Source organism: Sphaeramia orbicularis, chromosome 5 (genome assembly GCF_902148855.1).
Source record: "Sphaeramia orbicularis chromosome 5, fSphaOr1.1, whole genome shotgun sequence".
NCBI classification, from domain to species: Eukaryota; Metazoa; Chordata; class Actinopteri; order Kurtiformes; family Apogonidae; genus Sphaeramia; species Sphaeramia orbicularis.
Window position 1 is genome coordinate 12,633,630 of NC_043961.1, and position 10,106 is coordinate 12,643,735.

A 10,106-nucleotide genomic window follows, 5' to 3' on the forward strand; every position below is an offset into this window, starting at 1 on the left:
TCTTGATTATTTCGTTTATTTGTGTTCATTTTGTTTTTCACTTTGTAATCATTTTATTTATTTTTGTTCAGTTTGTGGCTGGTGTAAACCTCAGAAAATTCATGCCTTAACTATATATGTGTGGTCATTAAAACTTTACTAAACCAACAAACAGAATGTTGGACTTTTTGCACAGTTCTGTATGTTCAAATACTATCTCTTGTTTCTCAGTGCAGATGTGGCCCTGAAACAGAAACCTCTACCACTGTCTTTTTTTTTTTTTTTTACTCAGAAGACAACAAATCAATCCAGGTTATTAGTTCTATTTCACCTTTTCTGAAGCCGAGGCCAGACGAAAATCTGTGTTGAGAGAGAGAAAAAAAAAAAAAAAAAAAACAGACAAGAGAGCTTTGACACTTTTATCACTTTTCTGATTTTCTTTTCATCTTGCTGTAAGACAACTCATCTGCGGATGGAATTTGCTTACTGCTGCCGCCTCAGTCAATCTCACACAAAGTCTGTGTCACGTTTGCCGTCTGCACCTGGTAACAGGCTGACGTTATCAAAGCTCCTCACTTTCCTGGGCAGACCGGAGTTTATACATCTGTCAATATGTTTCAGAGCAAAAGAAGACATGTCTGTTTGATGCTGATAGAAAAATAGATTGAAACTTGCCAAACCCCCCCACCCCCCACCTCCTCCTCACACACACACACCTAAAAAAAGATATTTTAAGTAGGTGGGAGATAACACATCTGTGATAACATTATCAGTACCATTCACTCTACCTCCACGGAAGATAATCAACATGAAAGTTGTAGGAGATGCAAGAGAATTTTTTAATGCTGCTCCGTTGTGTGACATGACTGTATTCATCAGTAGGCGTGCATTTAACTGTGCAACCTGTTTAGGCTGACAATAAAGAGGCGGGCTATCTGCCAGAGCGCATTGTGATAGCAGCTGATACGACCACAGGAGCAGAGCATCAAGATACGGCGAGCAGACGGCGGCCAGGTGAGGGTGTTTAGAAGCCTTTGACACATCCTGCGATTTCAATCAACAGGAAAACGGCAGAAGAACGCCGCCGCCGCCGCTTCACATTTCTGTCTTGCTCTCCATTGTGACGTCTTTGTAGGGACGATAATTTTTCATTTTCACGCTGCCTTGCATCTATTCTGCCCGTTACTGTTTTTAACCACAGCAGCCAAGCTCGGAGAGTAGATTACGGTACTTACAGTGCATGAAAAACACAGCAACAAAACTGCGAGTGACAGAAGCGTTTAACTTTTCTTGCTAGAAATCTCCCCCATGTGGCACTTTCGCTACAGCGAGTTGTTTATTATGTTCCAAGCTCGGCATAAGCGATTAAAGGAGCTCTTAAGAATCAAAGTGTTATAAATGCATGGAAACACAGCCGGCTGTAAATGCCACAGAATTAGAAGCTTACCAAGCCTAATACTAATACATGGCAATTTTCAGCTTGATGCTGATATAAAGAAATTACTTTTTTAAAGTAAGCAATAAATGCAGTCAAGGGAACTATTACAGAGGCCCTATTTTCATCCCAGCATAAATCTGCACAAGACCTTTCTGTGGGTCTAACTCATGAATCCACTTGTTTATTCTTAACACTTCCATAAAAAAAGTGGATTAAACAAAGCAACCTCACCAGCTGAAACTAAGGCAAAGCACACTCATTTACAGAAAAAGGAAGAAAAGAAACAGTTTGCATGATGTGTTCGTCCCTCTTTTACACGGACTCATGAAATTTAAATGAAGTCCAACATGAGACGATAACATTTTGAAGCCCTCCAAATACAGAACAGTATTCTGTGCATCTGAGGAGTCTTCTAAGCAGGAGCTCTTTTTTTTTTTTTTTTTTTTTTACCCGGATAGTTGGATGACATCAGGTCTGAATAAATTGGCCAAAAAAACAAAGCTGACGCACAACACACGATAGTCTGAGATACGCCTGTAGATGACAACTCCAACTCCCATCCAAACGTTTATCACACAGCTTTTTCTTCTATTTCCTAATTTGCAAATATTTAACCCTTTGTCAGGCAAGTGCCTATTTTTGGTCATTTCCGCACACATTACAAGACAGTGACAGCAACAGTTCCAGTGAGTCAACAATCTCAGGTCCAATGTGGTCTACAGGGTCTGTAAGGTCCACCTCTGCACGAACAGTGAGTGTACCTGCTTTATTAGGTACCATGAAGTAATGGTACTAATGTAAGGAATGATGTTCAAAGGGATAGAACAAATGATTACCCTAACTTTACTAAAACCAACTTTTGTTGATTATTTTATTCATTTTGTTGATTATTTTTGGTAATATTTGTTCAATTTGTTGATTATTTTCTTGTTTTTGTTTTTTATTTTGGTCATTTTTACTCATTCTGCTTGTTATTGTATTAAGTTTTGTTTAATTTCTTGAATTTTTTTGGTCATTTTTGTTCATTTTTTAATGACTTTTACTTATTTTGTTGATTATTTTTGGTCATTTTGTTCTTTTTGTTGATAATTTTGGTCTTTTTTATTCATTCTGCTTGTTACAGTATTTATTTTGTTCAATGTCTTGATTAGTTTGATAATTTTGTTGATTATTTTTGTTCATTTTTACTTCATGTTGACTATTTTTGCTAAATTTCTTGATTTTTTTGGTCAATTTTTGATTAGTTTATTTTGTTGATTATTTTTGTTCTTTTTGTTGATAATTTTGGTCATTTTTTTACTAATTCTGTTTGTTATTGTACTCATTTTTGTTCAATGTCTTGATTAGCATTATTATGAGCACACAATATGGTCTACAGGATCTGTAAGGTACACCTCTGCATGAACAGTGAGTGTACCTGCTTTGTTAGGTACCATGATTATTTTTGGTAATATTTGTTTAATTTGTTGATTATTTTCTTGTTTTTGTTGTTTATTTTGGTCATTTTTTACTCATTCTGCTTGTTATTGTATTAATTTTTGTTCAATTTCTTCATTTTTTGGTCATGTTTTGATTACTTTAATGTATTTTGTTGATTATTTTCTGTCATTTTTGTTCTTTTTGTTGATAATTTTGGTCATTTTTTACAGCAGCGTAGCCAAATCATGAAAAATTGGGGTTGGACAATATAACCTCGGCTTCTTCCTACTCCTTTTCAGACATAAAGTATTGTTATACAACCACAATGAAACTGTTATACATTTGTGTGATATTCTGGGGCTCTGCTTTCAATTGTGGGTTATCAGTTATATAGCAGTTGTATACGTGGGGGTGCGGTCCATAACTAACGCTGCCGTGAAGCAAAACTGAAACCGAACATGCTTTCAACGTCCGACTCCCGGCTTCAAAGTGTCTATTATACCACAGACCTAACATAAAATTTTCACAACTTCTAACCTGAACCACGCCCCCCTAACAGCATCATAAGCCTCCTGGTGCCCCGAAAACAAATTTGCAAGGGGGGGGGGGTTGAGCCGGGTGATTTATACTGTTGTGATGTACAACAGTAGTCGCTAATGCACCCACAAGCATGTACAACAATGTCACTCACGCCCCCCAAGGAGAGTGTCCACGCCCCCCACCCCCATCCCGTTGAGAACCTCTGCCATATATTGGAGTGTCCTTTTAAGTCGTGACATTTTTGCCTACTTATGTTTAAAAAAAGTTAGTTTATATCTATACATCTATAATGTGGATGTTAACAGCACTTATGTCAGTGGTTCCCAACCTTTTTAACATAAATATCTGGCGACCCCAGACATTCAAAACAGAAACTTTTTTTTTGTTAAACTTCATTTGTTTTTGATTCTGTAATAGTTTTCTATACTATGTTGCAAATAAACGTTAATTTTAGACAACATTTAGTCTATATAATGTATATTATTATGGACAGAGGCAGTAAAGCCAGGTGTAGATTACTGCACAAAGTGAGGATTTGATTTTCCTTGGTCAGGATATATACAGTCAGTCCAGCTTGGATTTAAGAGGCTGACAATTAATACTAAACAAACAAGAACTCAAACTATGAATTATGAAAGAGCTGCAGCATCTGAAACTGACCACAATGAACATTTAAAAGATAAACAGTACCACAGTGCTTCAGTTTCAGCTTCAGAGTTTGTCATGTCTGTTATGGATTGGGATTGTCTCTGTCAACTCACCATATATTTTTTATTAGTAAGTTTTTGTGTTTTTTTTTTTTTTTTATTAATTACTAGAAATTTCAGGTGACCCAATTTGAATTCCAGGCTCCTGACCCCAAGGTTGAAAAACATTGACTTATGTTGTTCTAATGTCCTAAAATACATGTTCCTTTCATCTTACATGTGTTTTTCTTATATACAGGGTGGGGAAGCAAAATTTACAATGAGCATTTAGTTGTGTTTTCTCAGCAGGCACTACGTCAATTGTTTTGAAACCAAACATATATTGATGTCATAATCATACCTAACACTATTATCCATACCTTTCAGAAACTTTTGCCCATATGAGTAATCAGGAAAGCAAACGTCAAAGAGTGTGTGATTTGCTGAATGCACTCGTCACACCAAAGGAGATTTCAAAAATAGTTGGAGTGTCCATAAAGACTGTTTATAATGGAAAGAAGAGAATGACTATGAGCAAAACTATTACGAGAAAGTCTGGAAGATACTATTAAAGAAGAATGGGAGAAGTTGTCACCCGAATATTTGAGGAACACTTGCGCAAGTTTCAGGAAGCGTGTGAAGGCAGTTATTGAGAAAGAAGGAGGACACATAGAATAAAAACATTTTCTATTATGTCAATTTTCTTGTGGCAAATAAATTCTCATGACTTTCAATAAACTAATTGGCCATACACTGTCTTTCAATCCCTGCCTCAAAATATTGTAAATTTTGCTTCCCCACCCTGTATTTTTATATTTACTTCCTGGATTTTTGTGTGTGTGTGCTTTGCCACTTACTGGTAAGGAACTAAATATGGTAACTTCATTGACCTTAATTTTCTACACAGTAATAAAATAATAAAAAATGCTAAAAAATTTTCACAAAAGTAATAAAGTCTTGTTGTAAGGTTGAAATTTTGAATTTCAGAGTATTTCTTTGAGTGCCCTATAAAGGGTTAAGCACAACAGTATATACAATATATTTAGTTCACACACACCATGCTTGTTGTTGCACACATACACATTCGCTGTATTAGGGTCTATTGCACTTTAAAAGAGCTTTAAACACCAAGACATACTAATCCCATAAGCTGCCACAGGGATTTCTGCATTAGTGATGTAATCAAAATCACATTGGAAAGTCACGTCAATAATTAGGCTGATTTTTGCCACATTAACATTAATTACACAACCATTTGGAAGATTTCAGGGCTGATCTTACATCTGGAGCCGGCAGCTGAGGGGCCCGATGGAGAGGAGAGGACCTGACTATGCGGAGAATGCACTCCAGATAAACACCAACATGAAACCACCACTTCAATTTACTCCACGTTTCTGTTTTCCAAATGTGTGGGGTGATTGCCTGAATCAACTAAGAGGAGAGTTGGGGCTGTTTAACATACCGCCTTGATGAGAGCCTGCACTTACCATGAACAGAAACACGACCGGTCGCGCTGAAACCTTAATAACTGCGATGAAGACGGTTACAGCTGCGTTTACGTCCTCCAGAGAAGCTGCGACGAGTCTGCATCATCAGACCGACTTCAGCCTTGAAAATGCTGGGTGTAGTCTGATTTACGGTATTACATTTTGGCTGTACAGCTGCTAAACCGTCTGTGGGAATTCCACTTGGGATAAACAGTCAGTTTTTCTCCTGCTGCTTGAAAATATTTGTGGTGTGGGTGGGTGGGGGGCAGCAAACATCTATCATGTAAATTTTGTGTTTTGTGGCATGAAAATGATTTAATGGTGTTTTACTGTGTAGACATTAGAAATTGTCTAAACCAACTTTTGTTGATTATTTTCTTATTTTTGTTGACTATTTTGGTCATTTCTACTCACTCTGCTAGTCATCGTATTCATTATGTCCAGTTTCTTGATTATTTCCGTAACTTTTGTTCATTTTGTTGATTATTTTTGTTCATTTGTTGATTATTATTGGTAATATTTGTTCAATTTGTTGATTATTTTCTTATTTTTGTTGATTTTTTTTTGTAATTTATACTTACTCTGCTAGTCATTGTATTCATTTTTGTTCAATTTCTTGATAATTTTCATAACTTTTGTTCATTTTGTTGATTATTTTCTTCTTTTTGTTGATTATTTTGGTCATTTTCACTCATTCTGCTTGTTACTACCCTGCCCCCAGAAGGTGAGGCAAGAGGTATTGTTTTTGGTTCGGTTTGTTTCTTTGATTATTAACACTCTAGCAGCAAAACTATTGGTTGAATTCATACCAAATAGGGTTTATAGATTGCCAGTAACCCAGAATAGAACTGATTACATTTTGGGGAAAGCAGGTCAAAGTTAAAATTTTTTATGAATTTTTAAAATCTTTTTTTTTTTTTTTTTCCATTTACTTTTAATGGGCGAAATTTCAAATGTCTATAAAAACATCAATTTGTTTCAATTTACTTCAAACTTGACACATATATAGAGGCAATTCTGCTTCCTATTTTATGCATTACTGCAGAATTTCTTGATTATTTTGGTCATTTTTGCTTCATGTTGATTATCTTTTTAATTTGTATTAATTTAACTTATTTTTGTTCAGTTTTTTCTACATGTTAAGTGCAAAGGGAGGTCACAATAAATGCAATACAAATACACATAATAGTGGCGGGGGGAGGATCATCCACCATGTAAATTTTGTGTTCTGTGGCATGAAAATTATTTAACAGTCAGTTTACAGATCAAATATCAGGTTTTATCATAAGGTTATGGAAAAACATTCATGCAAATGATGTGATTAAAGTACATCTGTCACAAGTGTGATAAATGTGTTACTTAGAACTTTTGCGAAAGTTAATCGATCAGTGAAGTCAACTGTTAAATGAATCACTTTGTTCGAGTCATTTTTAAGGAAAGAAGTCTAAATTTTTTGCTTTCGGCTTCTTATTATTTCATTTTTTCTGGTGTCAAGTGAATATCTTGGACCAAAAGAGACATCTGCACTCTTTTCTGACATTTTACAGACCCTATAACTAATTTATTTATTATTTTATTTATTTTTTATTTGACAGGAACGATTCAAATAAATAGCGTTACGTTTATATATGCATGCGAATGTGCAATGTACACAGGACATGTAGCCATATGAGCTAATTTACATCATGTGTCCTTGGTTTGACTTTTAGGAAACAACTATCAAACAAATAAAAACAGTTTGACGGAACATTAAAATCAACAAAGACCTCACGTTTGATTAAATACATGCACACTGACACTGATAAAGAAATGATAGTGCGAGTTAACAAAACAAAAATAATACAAAAATAACTGAATCAGAGGTTAATGGCAGCTTCAGTCACTGCTGGATATGATTTAGTGTTCTCAGATTTGTCTTTATTTGAGCCACGTTTTCAATTATTACTGAAAACTTTTAAATAATTTGATGTTTTTATTTCTGATGGTGATTATTCCAGATCTGAGGAGCTTCAGCAGAGAATGATGATGATGAATTTAAGATCATATGATTGAACATTTCTGGTACAAAATCATTCACACACTTTCATTAACGAAAAGTTTCTAAAAGTCTCAAACTTAACAGATTGTACTTTTTCTGGTTCTATTTTATTGGCTTAAGGTCCAGTGTTTCTAAGGCTCATTTATGTAGTGACTCTGGTTTAGACGCTTACACAACTAGAAAAATATGACAAATTTGTGGCCGACAAACAAAGTAAACTGCAAAAGTTTTAAGCCCCATGTAAGTTTGTTGTTTTAGCAAGAGTATCATGATATATTATAACGTATGTAAGAAACAACTGAAATGTAGAACAGCATCAAAAACAAGAATTTCAGCAAAAAAAAAAAAAGACTGAAGTATTTCATATTTAATCTGACCTTCCTTTGTACTTGACATGTCTTGAACTTTTCTGCACAGACATGAAATTTACACGTCTGACGTTTCTTATTGTTTGGGTGACTTTCTCTTTTTTATCACTGGAACAGAAACCACAGTAAATACTGATTGTAGAAGCCATGTAGTTTGTATTTTTTGTGAGTTTTTAGAACAATACACAACATGCTTCTTTATTTTCTTGTTGCATTTAAATAAAGAGACTGAAATAGATATTATACTCATTACAACTGTGTAAAAAAAGCCATGTGACAGATCTGTACATACATACCTGAGAGACTTTTGTAGGTAATCATAATCTTGTTAGTCTAAGATAATTAAGATTGGATGAGTTTGGACACTTTGTGCATGAAATTTCAATATCAAGTTCAAGAAAACCACTAAATACCTGCACTCAGTTACACTGAGACGATAATGGATTAATCAAAAATGAAGACTGAGAAGTTGCAGCTCTAGTTACAACTGTTTCAGATTAAATGCACATCACAAGCTGTTGTTAGTGCTGATAACAGGAGACAGAAGAACAAGAAATGATAAAAAAGACAGAGAGATGACAGTAAGATTGAAGCTGTACGAGACAGAAAACAGACACTTGTGCTCTGAAGCTGGGGCTGGAGCTCTGAGTGTTGACACCCCCACGCCACCACCCATCCACCCCACCCTCCCACTCCAGCTAACAGCTCACCTCATGGGGGCCCCAAATCTTTTCAGACAGGAAGAAAGGTGTGAGGGGCAAACACGAGATATCAACCTGAATGGTTGAGATGCCAAAGATAAAAGGTCCCTGTACGGTAAACCTCCCCCCCGTCACTGTTTTGTAAACACAGTATTACCATATTTCATTTTTTTTTTCCACACAAGGACTAAATGTCAAATCCTCACGTCTGCGCTTTTCTTGCATAATCACACGTTCACAAATTACAGTAAATAATCAACCTGCTCATTAAAAGCGGTTTAACCTTCAAGGGAACTTCTCAAACGACAGCCATAGTGCACTTGTTGAGATCCGGGCCGCACCTTCCCTCAACCTCAATGACCCCCTTCACCCTGCCCCGTACAAGCACACACAAAATACAGTACACAAACAAGACAACTGCACTGCATTCAGTTAATTATTAAGCCAATTCAATACAGCATTCACAGCCATGCGGGGACTGGAGTCTAGTGAACCATTGTATGTTTACCTTCTACAAGGACTTGCTTATTTAAAGCAATCTTCAGTTCCAGCGGTGGTAAAACAGCCTCCACGCCCTGCGGACACAAAATGGAGAATTATTTATAGTTATGAAATAATTACTGCTACTGCAGACAAAAAAACTTCTGTGAACGGCACCCACAATAAGCCTATTTACAGAAAGAAACACAAAGAACATGAGTGTAAACTGCAAGTGCTACCAATAACAACTTGCCCACTGGTATTGATTATAATTGATAACATGCACAAACAGACTTCAGAGACAAAAAAAAAAATCAATCCTCTGCATTCCTGTGCTGTTTGCTTCCCTTTGTTTGTCTGCAGCTGTGTTAGTTAGTGTACCTCCCTTCGCCGCTACGTACGCACCGCCACCATTTCAGCTCAGAACAGGACAGAAGGCACCTTTCACTTATGTTCCTGCAGTGTAACACTGTCACCGTCTGACATATCCCTGCATTTCCCATGCCTGTTCACTACAACTACACCCACTGATGATAACAAGTGAACAATGGGGCTGTCTGATGTGCGTGAATGGTTTATTTGCAAGACAAAAACTTTTCATATAACAGGGAGTAAATGCCCATGTTGGCCCCCCCTGGTGGCGGTGAACACACTGTACCTGTGCATATACCTGGTATGCCCTGACTCAACTCCCCTGGGCCGCCCTGATCTGCATGCGCACAGTTTTCCTGACTGAGCACTCAACCCAGGCAGGAAAAAAAAAGAGCAAGAAACAAAATCTTATTTTTATGGTAAACCGAGGAGTGACTGTGGGGCAATATCACAGGTGCATTTGAATAAAAGCATTAAAGCATATCCAAATATGAAAGAAAAAAAAAAAAAAAAAAGAAAGGCTTCAACCCCCTCTCCCTCTCCGTTCTTTTTGCCGTTTACATTTGGCAGTCAAAACTGTGGCCAGGCATTTGTGCAA

The 10,106-nt window shown here is 36.5% G+C and overlaps 1 protein-coding gene across 1 annotated transcript in view; it reads right to left on the reverse strand.

Moving 5' to 3' along the window:
• Positions 1-9,536, reverse strand: part of foxp1b (forkhead box P1b) — a 155,559-nt gene extending 146,023 nt beyond the window's left edge. Inside the window, 2 exon segments of the mRNA XM_030134624.1 lie at positions 9,165-9,231; positions 9,518-9,536. The gene's annotated coding sequence lies outside the window, so the exon portion shown is untranslated.
• Between the last annotated feature and the right edge of the window lie 570 nt (positions 9,537-10,106).